Genomic DNA, 12,845 nt, shown 5'->3' with positions numbered 1-12,845 from the left:
GCTTGGATGATCTCGACTCACAACTTAAGTCACTTGGTCGCTAAACTAGACATAGTCCTCTAATTTTGGCTTCCTAACTCGATGTGCCTTTCCTAAATTATCCAACACCTATTGACCCTCACTTGTGCCTTTTTCTCTACTGACCTTATACTATCTTACAACTATGGTGGTTGACCTAATACTCACTTCTAAGTGTTCTAAAACTATTGTGATAAGTGAAAGTGTTCACTGGTGCAAATTTCAGAATGGCAACTATGGTTTCTTGAGTGTATTAGACACTCTTAAACTACAAGTTTTCCTTCAAAACTTTTACACAAGACTCTCCTGACCTAAGGGCATCTCACAAACTTGATGTGGCTCAAGGACCTGGCTTGGGCCTTCTTGGGCCTAAGCTAAAAGTCCAAGGTTTCCCTGTTTTTCTGGGCAGAAAACGCCCTGACTTGAATTAACTTGTGACACATGGTTCTAACTCATATTCTATGAACTATGGTTGGAAAAGCTTCTCTGACACTCCCTCTAACTAAGGCCCAATTGGGCCTAATGAGGGCCTACCCATGACATGGTCAAATCTCCCTATTTCTAAGTTGCAACAAAACTGTCCCCTGCTGGATAGATTTTGTGATTCTACTTGTGCACCTAACCAAAAGACATGCAAACCTCCAACCAACACCTAAAACCTTTTATATACTCCCAATACTAACTTCTGGTGGCTTGGGCCTCAAAGTGCAAATCAATGACATGGTCAAAACTCACTCTAAACCTCAGGGTACTAAACTGATTTTCTGCAGAAACTATAACTCTCATTTTCCAAGGTTTTGACTTGACAAACTCAACTAACAACAACTCAATACTTAAACCAAGACTTATACATGGTAATCTACTGAACTAACTCCCTTATTCTCAAAATAACCTTGGGTGAGATTATCCATGCCCAAAAACAACAACATACAACTAAATATATAACATGCAACTCATGGAAAGCACATAACAAGATTTCGGCTAGGCATAAAGTTTTAAATGCTTGCAAAATCGACTTGTACCTAATACTCATCCTTAATAATCATGAATTATAACTTCTTTTAAGTATTAATAAGAAATTTATCATGGAAACAATCTATTTTAAGCACACCTATTTCGCATTTATAGATTTTTAAACATAACAACATGATTTCGAAAAGAATAGCATGCAAAACATGGTTGATCATCATTTTAATGTCTTAAAACTAGAATGCATGGCTAAACATAAATATATAATGAAATTTCAGTAGCATGCAAAGGATTTTAAAGCATGATATCTCCATAAAACACTTAGTTAGCACATATACATAATATATTTCATAGAGAGCTCTTGAATTCACAAGAATCAAGAATTTCTCTTTGGAGATCACATAAGAACTACACATGCATCCATGGAACTTCAACTTCCAAGTCTCAAAACACTTGGAAAGTATATAAGATGAATGTAGGTAAAAGATTTACACTTGGGAAGATGAAGAATGAATTGAAAAATGGAAGGGGGGTGGGGGATTTGGCCTTCGGCCGAGAGCAAGGTGGGAGGGGGAAAAGAGAGAAAATTTGTGGTGTGTTGGAGTGTGGAATGAGTGGAATGACTTCTCCCACTTTGATTTTTTTTGTTTTATCCTTTTTGGTTGACAAATAATGAGTGAAAGTGAGAACTTACAAAAATGTCCTTTAGCTAAAGTTAGGCCATTTTGCATGCAAGGCTAATGTAGTAATTTGGTAATAATCAAATGAGTTAGTGGGGTTGGAAAAGTCTTATTTGCCCTTTGAGAGAATAGAAGGGTGATTTGCATGCATGGTCTCTTATGTAATTTGATAATTATAACAAATAAAATTTGTAAAGATTTATTTTTATAAAATAAAATACAAGTTCAAAAATTATAAAATTTATACCATAAAATAACTTGGATTTTTAGAAATTTTATAAAATCACTTTTGAAATTTGTGAATTAAATAACTTTTAAAAGGAATTTCTCCAAGGTTTAGAATATTCCTTAGAAAACAAAAATAAAGCAAATAAATAAACTCTTGCTTTGAAAAAAAATCATACACTACATAAAGCAAATTTATAATGCATAAATTTTCACTCACACAAACGTACAATCATTGAATATATTTTCATTTGGCTTTAATATTATACCAAATCCACAAATAATATTACACGAAGATACCGGTCGTAACATGGAGAATATATCATTAATTCTCAAAGACGAAGAGATGGAACGTGAAAAGATACAATTGAATGACAATATTTGTAAACTTCACGTTGATCTATTGAACTTAAAGATTCTAAATGAATCAAATGTTCAAGATATAGAAACATCTTATTAAAACAATCTTGATAAAGAAAAAGATCTATTAGAAACCAACGAGCTTAAAAGTGAAGCTCTAAGGTTAAAAGAAGAAAATTATAAACTCATACCTCAAGTTAAGGATCAAGAAAGAATCCTTAATAACAAGATTGATGCCTTAAAGAAAGAAAATGAAAATCTTGAAAAGTCATTCAAAGATTTACAAAAGGCAATAAGATGTTGGATCAAATGGTGCATACAAAAACCTCATATAATCATGAAGGTTTGGGATATAATAAGAATTCTCCTCCTAAAGGAAATACTCGGAGATTTGTATCACCAATAAAGACTTCATCCGAATCACCATCTTATAAATGTTCTTATTGCAATAAAATGGGACATACCATTCAATATTGCAAATTCAAGAATGGTGAAATTAAGGGTAAGCATGTATGGATTCGCAAGGAATCATACAAGAAAGATGATAAACGTGTGCCTCACAAAAATATGGAATATAAGAATCCAAGGCAACAATGGTCTCATCAACCAACTATGTTTCAAAATAGAAACACACAATATCATGTAAATGGTAATGCATTTAGAAGGCAACAACCTCTTAGTAGAAATGCTTATACTAATTACCATGCTAATAATAGATATAATGTTTATCATGCTTCATCAAGATTTAATGATAGCTCTAGGTATTATCTACCTCAAACTAGGCCTTATGCATCTAAAAATATTTACATGCCTAATGATAATTATACCATGCCTAGCTTCTTTCATAAATCAAATGTTATATATGATGTACTAACCCCAGGACCCACAAGACAAAGGGGTACCTATAAATTTAACTAATCATGTATGTAGGTGTGTCTTGCCACAAAACAAGACATATGGTACCTTGATAGTGGATGTTCAAGACATATGACCGGTAATAAGTCACTCTTGAACAACATTAAAAAGGTTACCGTGGGGAGCGTAACATTTGGTGATAGTAGTAAAGGAAACATTGTCGGCATCGGAGATATCGGAAATGGGAAAGTTAAAATTTCCGACGTTCAATTGGTCAACGGGTTAAGGTATAATCTTCTCTCCATAAGTCAACTATGCGACAATGACTACAAGGTAATTTTCTACACTACTCATTGTTCTATATTAGATAAACTTGGAAAGTTGGTTCTCACTTGCCCTAGAAATAAAAATGTTTATACATGTGACATGATCAAGCAAGTAAACGTATGCCTAATCACTATAAATGATGATCAATGGCTATGACATCGAAGATTAGGACATGCCAACATGAAGTTGATTAAGAATATATCAACTAAAGACCATGTCTGAGGTATACCAAAACTAAACTATTATAAAGATCATACTTGTGAAGCTTGCGAAGTTGGTAAACAAATTCGAGCTTCTCACAAAGCAAAGTTTATGGTATCTACCTCGAGACCTCTCGAGTTACTACATATGGATCTTATTGGTCCGGTTCCTATACAAAGTCTCGGAGGTTGCTCATATACGTTGGTAGTTGTGGATGATTATTCACGATTCACATGGACTGAATTTCTCAAAGCCAAAAGTGATGCTTTTGAGTCCTTCTCATCTTTATGTAAAAGGATTCAAAATCAACAAAATAAAACCATAGTCTATATAAGGACTAATCATGGTAAAGAATTTGAGAATTCAAGTTTCACCAACTTTTGTGATGAACATGGCATCACACATAATTGTTCCGCTCCATACACACCTCAATCCAACGGAGTAGTTGAACGGAAAAATAGAATATTCCAAGAAATGGCTAGCACAATGCTAAATGAATATCGTCGACCTAAATATTTTTGGGCCGAGGCTATGTCAACCGCTTGCCATATTCTTAATCGGGTTTTGCTATGACCTATAAAACAAAAGACTCCTTACGAGTTATATTTTGGCAAAACTCCGAAACTAAGCTACTTTCGAGTATTCGGAAGAAAGTGCTTCATATTAAATTCAAAAGAGTACCTTACGAAGTTTGATCCTAAATCAAACGAAGGTATATTTCTTGGATACTCGAACAATAGTAAAGCTTATCGAGTGTTTAACCTCAAATCACTTGTGGTGGAAGAATCTATGAATGTCGCTTTTGATGAAAGTAAACCACTGGCGAAATATAAAGATCTTGTTGACCAAGAAAATGTTGAACAAGATGATATTGAAAAGGTTATTCGATAATTCGAAAATATGGATCTCTGGACTCCCGTACATAAAAATCCATTAGAATTGGACGAAAAGGAAGATGAACTTCCTCAAGCAATTCCCACTATAAAAAGTCATCCATTAGATAACGTACTTGGAGACTTAAGGAAGGGAGTTCAAACGCGGTCACAAGTTCAAAACGTTGTGAATCATCTTAGTTTTCTATCTCAAATAGAACCTAAGACCGCAAAAGAGGCTTTATTAGACGAGGATTGGATTTCTGTTATGCAAGATGAATTACTCCAATTTACTCGTAGTAAAGTATGGGAACTTGTTCCTAAGCCTCATGATACTTCCATTATTGGCACAAAATGGGTATTTCGAAATAAATTAGATGAAAATGGAACGGTAGTTCAAAATAAAGCAAGGTTAGTTGCACAAGGATATACCCAAATGGAAGGTATAGACTTTGATGAAATATATGCACCTGTAGCAAGAATTGAATCAATTCGAATGCTATTGGCTTATGCATGTCATAAAAATTTCAAAGTCTATCAAATGGATGTGAAATCTGTATTCTTAAACGGGATTTTGGAAGAGGAAGTATATGTGAAACAACCTCCTAGGTTTGAAGATGCAACACATCCCGATTATGTCTATAAACTATATAAAGCTCTATATGGGTTAAAACAAGCCCCAAGAGCAAGGTACGAAAGGTTGAGCAAGTTCCTACTAGACAATAAATTTAAGATGGGAACGGCCGATAAAACCTTATTTACGAGGCAAAAAAAAGATGATATATTGCTTGTACAAATATACGTAGATGACATCATTTTTGGGTCAACAAATGATGCACTATGTAAAGAATTCTCTGAAAACATGAGTAAAGAATTCGAGATGAGTATGATGGGAGAATTAAACTTCTTTTTTGGATTGCAAATAAGGCAATCTGATGAAGGCCTCCATATCTCTCAATCCAAGTATTGTAAAGAGATGTTGAAAAAGTTCGAAATGGATAATGCCAAACTCATCTCTACTCCTATGTCTACATCCGATAAATTAATGAAAGATCCAAAAGGAATTCCCGTAAACATAAAGAAATATCGAGGAATGATCGGTAGCTTGCTCTATATAACTACAAGTCATCCCGATATTCAATATAATGTTTGTAAGTGTGCTAGGTTTCAAGTAGCACCTAAAGAATCTCATTTATCCGCGGTGAAAAAGATATTGAGATATCTTAAAGGAACCACCGATGTTGGTCTTTGGTATCCAAAAGAAATACAATTTGACTTAGTATGTTTTTCTGATTCGAACTATGCCGGGCATTTAGTCGACAGGAAAAGTACTAGTGGTACTTGTCAGTTTCTCGGTGGATGTTTAGTTTCGTGGTTTTCGAAGAAACAAAATTCCGTATCCATCTCAACAACCGAGGCTGAGTATATAGCAGCTGTAAAGTGTTGTGCTCAAATACTGTGGATGAAGCAAACACTAGCTGACTATAATATAAAATTTGATGTGAACTCAATCTTATGCGATAATATGAGTGCCATTGATCTTAGCAAGAATCCCGTATTACATTCTAGATCTAAACATATAGATGTGAGACATCATTTTTTACGTGATCATGTCAATAAAGGTGATATAAAAATGACTCATATTGATATTGAGATCAATCTTGCTAATATATTCACAAAACCATTAAATTCTGAAAGATTCACTAAACTCCGCTTGGATTTAGGAATGTTGGAATTTATGAAATAATGGTTTATATAAAGAATAGTTGAGAATCATAAAGAAATCTCAACGATAAGGATATTCTCCCGATCAAGTTATTAAGTTTATCTGAAACTCAGATTTGTCAATAAAGAAATTTATTGATCGAGTTAAGATAACTTAAATAGCCCAGATTAACCGGGAAAATAAAATTATTCAAGTGAATATTTATTATTCCATGAGATTTATAAATATTTAGAAATCCTTCTCATACAAACTGATAATTATGTTTCAATTAAGCATATATATATATATCTGTTTTGGTCTTAAATATATATTCTAATTGTTTCTAAATACATGTTATTTAAAGTATATATATATATCTTTAATATTTATATATTTAAATATATCAAAATTTTTAAGGATAAATATAATCCAGATATATTTATAATTATTTTTTAGTTTTTCTTATTATCCAGCCCAAATCAAAAAAAAATTATTATCCAGCCCAAAAAGCTTCTATATCCAAGCCCATATATTTTAAATATAGAAACTATTTATCAAATCCAACCCATTTTTTTGGCCCAATTTTATTAAGCCCAATGGCTGATTACATCTTTTAATCCAAGCCATCCATACCTTACCCTAATAAATCTGGGTCGTTCATTTCCTAAAATATAAAAAACGTACACTGTTGGTACAGTGCACGCTCTAGTCTATCGATTAACCCTAATCTCTCTCACCTCTTCTCTTTGTCTCTCTTCTAAAGAACCCTAATTCGTCTTCTTCATTTCTATCTTCAATTCTTGATGAAATTCATCAGATACTATGCTTATATTGCAATAATCGGAGTTAAGAATATATGATTAATAAATCGTGGTTGGGTCGGTGAAATCAAATCGATTTCTGATGATTAAAATCGACGATTTATACTTAAATCGAACGAGAATCATCAAATCAGACAGTTTATATATATATACACTCAATTATCTTTGATTTGAATCATTGATTTAGCAAAAACTGACTCGATTTCAAGTTGTATGACAGGAGAAGACGTGAAAATGCTAATTTCTCTGGGAAAAGGAAGACTCTATGGTTGCATGCGACGGAGAAGACTAAATCGGAGGTTGACTCAGTCCGCGACTGAGTCAACCAGGTAAGACTTACGAGTCAGGCCAGACTCTAGGCTCAGGTGTGAAATATTTTTCTATTCCAGTCGTATTGGTTTTGGTAAAGATGTGGTTTAATTTCAGTTTAGTGTGTGATCAAACTGAAAAGAGTAGAGTTCGGATTATTGATGAACTTGTTGTCATTTGAGAAATTATCTGATTGGATTTACATTATTCGGTGGAATTAGTGTTATCTATTGATTTTGTGATTTTCAGTTGGATTTCAATTTATCTGTTCAAACCATGTTTATCTGATGAATTGGTAATCATTTATTTGAAATAAAGTTGAGTCAAGAAAGTAGGGTGATTAATCTGGAATGTATGATTGTTTAAAATGATCACTGTTAAGGGTAATTTGGTTAAGCTTACACGGACTATAAAATATAAGTGTAAATTATGAGCTGGATAGTTGAAAGTATACTTAACATGCTTGGTTATATTGTTGGTTTGAATTAAAATCTCAGAGAAATTGTTTAAAAATCAGGTCTCAAAATTTGCTTGGTTAATGATGGATTCTTGGTACAAGTTTGACTGATTGTTGATATACTTGAACTAAGTAAGTCAGTGTTCTGATTGTATTGAGTTTCTAGTTCCTTGATGATTCTGTGTAATATTTGAATTCCTATTTTTAAAATAAACATACCAAGGTGTACTAAAGAATGTTGGTAATTTGGTTTTCAATGACAATTACATATATTTATGTCCTGAGTGCCTGTTAATCTCTATAGAACTATTGAAATGTTTAAATGCTAGTGATCTATGTACTATTAACAGGATGTTATTTGTCTTCTTTTCACAACTTATACACATTATTTTTCAAAGATTTTTTTTAAAAAAAAGGAATCTGTCTTGGATTAATAAGTATTAGTTGTGTTTTAAAGCCTTCTGCTAACACCTGATTATCTTGGTTTCTTGGAATACATACCTGCTAAACTTTGTGTAATCTTACTGATTAGTATTATTCCATTTATGAGTGATTTAAGACTGTTGAAATGTTTAAATGTGTGATCAACTAAATGTGCAAGCTGTCCTGATTGAAGTCTTATACAATGAATCTGGATAAGAAATGTCTCCAACTCCTAGTTGCCTATCTGATAGAATGTACTTAGTATATGCATGATGATCTGTGGACTATTAGTGCAACACTATTTACTAGTCTGTGTTTATTTATACTTAAGCATTTACAAAAAATCAGATAAGGTATTGTGTACATTGAGTTGTGTAATATAAACTAATACACTCACACACCAGCCCTCACAGTAAGACCTGGCAGGGGAGCCTTGAGCATCCCTGTATCTGGATCACTGCTGTGATTAATGGCCACTTAGAAAATTAAGGTGACATTGTATTTTAACTTTCTGCATTTAAATTGTTTTATCTGATATAAATGATCTGAGTATTGTATTGACTTGAATGCTATTTGAATTAAATGACCATTGATTGTGTATGCTCTGTTATATGTTTAAAATGCATGACATTCCTTTGGTTGCATCTCATTAATAACATAATTTCTTGAGAAATAAATGTAACATATTTTATTTGCATTAAAAAAATTCAGTTCTTCAATCAAATTCACTTCACACACAGCTCATCCTTAAATGCTTCTGCACTTAAAGTACAGTTCCTGTGTAGTAGAGTAAGCTAGGATGTCAACTTTATGTCTCACAGTTTCCAAAATCTGTACTTATGTACTGTGTTGTTTTCTAAAGTAGACACAAATACAAAGATTTAATACATTCTTTATTTGCTTGCCGGAATAATTTATGAATCTGTGTTAATATGCTGCATTACATCATTCTCTCATATGCATCATCCTAGTATCTACTTGGATTTTTGTATAACACAACCATGCATGCATTAAATGTGTTTCACTGTTCATGAACAATAAATTTTTTAAAAAAAAATCTTAAATTTTAAAATCTTTTCTCTTTGCATCTGTGTTAAATGGTTATATATACATGCATATCCTATGTGTTGCATTCACACACATACTAGTTGCATAAATTCCACTTCACTTGCAACATGAACCCAAATGCTAACCCTTTTTACCCTAAACCAATACCACTGATTTAAAACCCATATCTTCTTGAAGATATGGAGAAAAATCAGTTTCATCACCATAAGACCTCTGCCTTCAAACCTGTTCCAACCTCACTACCCAAACACCATCACAAAAGACACCTCCCTCCAAGACAATACAGAAAGGGATATAAAAACTATATCATCCCTTTCTATCAAAGCAGAAAGTATCAAAACCCTAAATCCCTTAACCCTAGACCTCCTAAACCCTTGCAAGCCAAAGTATACACCAGAAAAGCTAACCTAAGACAAAATACAAACACCTCTATGAACACACCAAAGCCTCCTCCACCAAAACTGTCAAACCCTTCAAACACCAAAAAGTTTCTTGAACTTATCAAAAATGTCCTACCTGGTACTTGTGTTGATGTGAAGGGTGAAGTGGAATTCTTAATTAGAAGGGCTAGGTGGGATGGTCTCATGTATAACTTAGGTATGCACTATTGCACACACCTCATGGGAGAATTCTATTGTAACATGAATGTCATAAAAGGGGTAGATGGTATATTGCATTTCACTACATTAGTCAACAAAAAGGTCATTTGTGTTGATAACAAAAGCATTAATAGGGCATTGCATTTACCTTTGCATCTGTGTGAGTTTCCTTGTGAGGACATCTTCTCTCTGTTTGTTTTTAACAAATCTGAATTTGAACTAATGCTAGGCACTTTTTGTAAATCTAACATTCCTGATGGTTTATGTGATATTAACTGTGGTATTCATTTCAAACACTTCACTGGCACTTTTCAGCATATTTCTCTAATCATTAGGGTAAATGTTATGCCAAAACCAAATCAAAGTAAGTACTTTGATTTCTTTGATATAAAACTCATGTACCTTTTATGCACAAACAAAATCCACTTCAGCATATCTTATGTTATTCTTCTAAACATGATCAATGCACATCTTGTAGATTATATGCCTTATGGTATGCTAATCTCATCTTTCTTTGCACTTTGTAATATTAACATGCCTGAAGCATTTTCTAATCTTGCTAATTCTCAAATCACTAATGAACACATAAGGCCACAAGTGCCCCTGATCCACTGTGAGCCTCAAGAGGCAACTCCCACAGTTATTCCTCAATTCATTAGAGATGAAGATGTGTTTCTGTCTAAGTTTGAGTCTGTTAAAACCATGTTTCATGAACTAAAACTTGAACTTAAGAGGGTTAAGGAAGAGAATAATGAGATTAAAGAGAAAGTAGGAGCACTAGAGAGTCTCACTGCCTCTTGTAAACATAGAATTGCATATTTAGAGCATTTGGCTGCATCTACTCTATGAACTCCTTGCATGAATGATCATGATATTGTCTCTTCTTTTCAAGTCCCTATGCATGAAAACACTGCTATGATTCATGAGTTAGAAGAAGTTAATGTGGGTGCTAAGGGTCAACTGATTGATAATTTGCCTGATTTGGTTCATATCTGTGATGCTGATGGAAATGTGATTGGTTAAGTTTGCTTGAGTCTGATGTTTGGTGAAGTCTGCTATGTGATGTTGTACTGGTACTTGTTGTTATGTACCTATTTTGCTACTTTCTGATGTAGTTGTAATTTGTAAGGATTCTGTGTTGGGGTATGTAATAATTAAACCTTGTGATCTTTAAATTTCAGAAGTGTATGCACTTCTTTGGTTTGTAATGACTTAAAACGGGTTTAGGATTTTGTTCTAAATAATCAGTGAACCACACTGATTATTGAGAACACTTTTGATAATATATCATGGCTTGTTTATTGCAAATCTGTCTTTATCTATCTTATGCAGGAAATTGTAAGCATTGTCATGTGTCTCTATTCTAAATTTGGACTATATTGTTAGAATAAGGGTCAATAATGCTTATCAGATTTAGTCTAGTTGTCATCTGCCTAGTCTAGTCTCTTGTGACAATTAGTAACTTCTGAGTTATATTTTAAAAAATATATATATTTATAATATCAGAAATCAAATTATATGGTTTTAACCATTCTGCAGGATGTTCATCGTTAATAAACTTAAACTGATTTGATGCATGTACTATGAACAGACATTTTATACAATGTATAGGTACTCTGTCTTGGACATCCTATTGTGCACTGTTATGACTAACAGATTACCTCAGGGTAGTCGTTGTTTTGTATCTAATTGACATGCAGAAATAGTCACATGTCCCAGAATGGACTCAAGTAGAAAAGAATGGCTACATTGAGCTTTGTGCATCCAGCAAAAGTCTCACCAAGGTTACAAGGCACCACTTGAATTTCCCAGCAAACAGTCAGAATCCATAAGGTAAAAATAGGTATATACTTTCCACAGCTCCTCATTTTACTTCACATACACACACTAGGGTGTTGTATTATGTTCCAGTCTCAAACCAATCCAACTGCATCCTTTCTGGTAATTGGCTGTGTAAAATTGTTAGTAATATGGATTTATATGTATTGTTTTTCGGTCATTTTAGAAATGTGATTCTTCTTTAGAATGTATTAGATCTCCAACCTATGTAATCTTTTACTCAAACCTAGATTAGAAAGTTTGTATTAGTGTTAGAATTTGTAAACTTACAATTTAGCCAGAATTGTCTAAAGGACAAAATAGTGTGTATTAGTGTTAGACTTTGTACCAAGAACACGGTTTGTATTAGTACAGTTATTATACCTTGTGGTTGCTGAATTATGTTCTCGAGAATGTAAAACATTTAGACTGTTGTTTGTACTAATCAAGATATACTCCAGATTGCAAAAGAATAAAAATGGCTTAGTACAAGTTGTCTAAAAATGATGAACTTGCTACAATCTTAACTGACCTTTAAATATAAGTGGCTAAATTCACACCTTCTATAAAAACTGTTCTAAATTACATCTTCGGTAATCAATTTAGAAAGGGGTATTAACATTTACTTCATATCTTTTAAATTCAAATCATGCATGCTTAAAAACAGTTCTTCTATTTTTGATTTACAAAAACTATATTAACCGGTTTCCTCAAAACATGCAAAGATTACAAATACCATGCATACAATGTAGAATTCATCCTTATATGCTCAAACTGCATGCACTTGACTAGATCTGTGATCACATTGCCATGCTTACCTAGTCAATTCTGTTAAATAAAACTCTTCCTCATAAATATATATACACTCTTTTTGGCATATACCAAACAAAAGGGGAAGAGAATTTGTGATCCATTTCAATAAATATACTTGCTATCTTTTTCATATATAATGATCTATTTGTGTTCTATTATTGCATGATACATCTAACAAAGTATTTTGCAGGATCTCAAGAAAGAGATTTAATATCTAAGTAAATAAATGCTTTATGTGCAAAATATTTTTAAAAAATTCATGCACACACCAAGGGGAAGCACACACTGATAATTTTATGTTTGTTTGGCAAATACCAAAAAGGGG

The sequence above is a fragment of the Apium graveolens genome, chromosome 6, assembly GCF_009905375.1.
Source record: "Apium graveolens cultivar Ventura chromosome 6, ASM990537v1, whole genome shotgun sequence".
Classification (NCBI taxonomy): Eukaryota; Viridiplantae; Streptophyta; class Magnoliopsida; order Apiales; family Apiaceae; genus Apium; species Apium graveolens.
The sequence above is the reverse complement of the archived record's forward strand: the minus strand, read 5'-3'. Positions refer to the sequence as shown.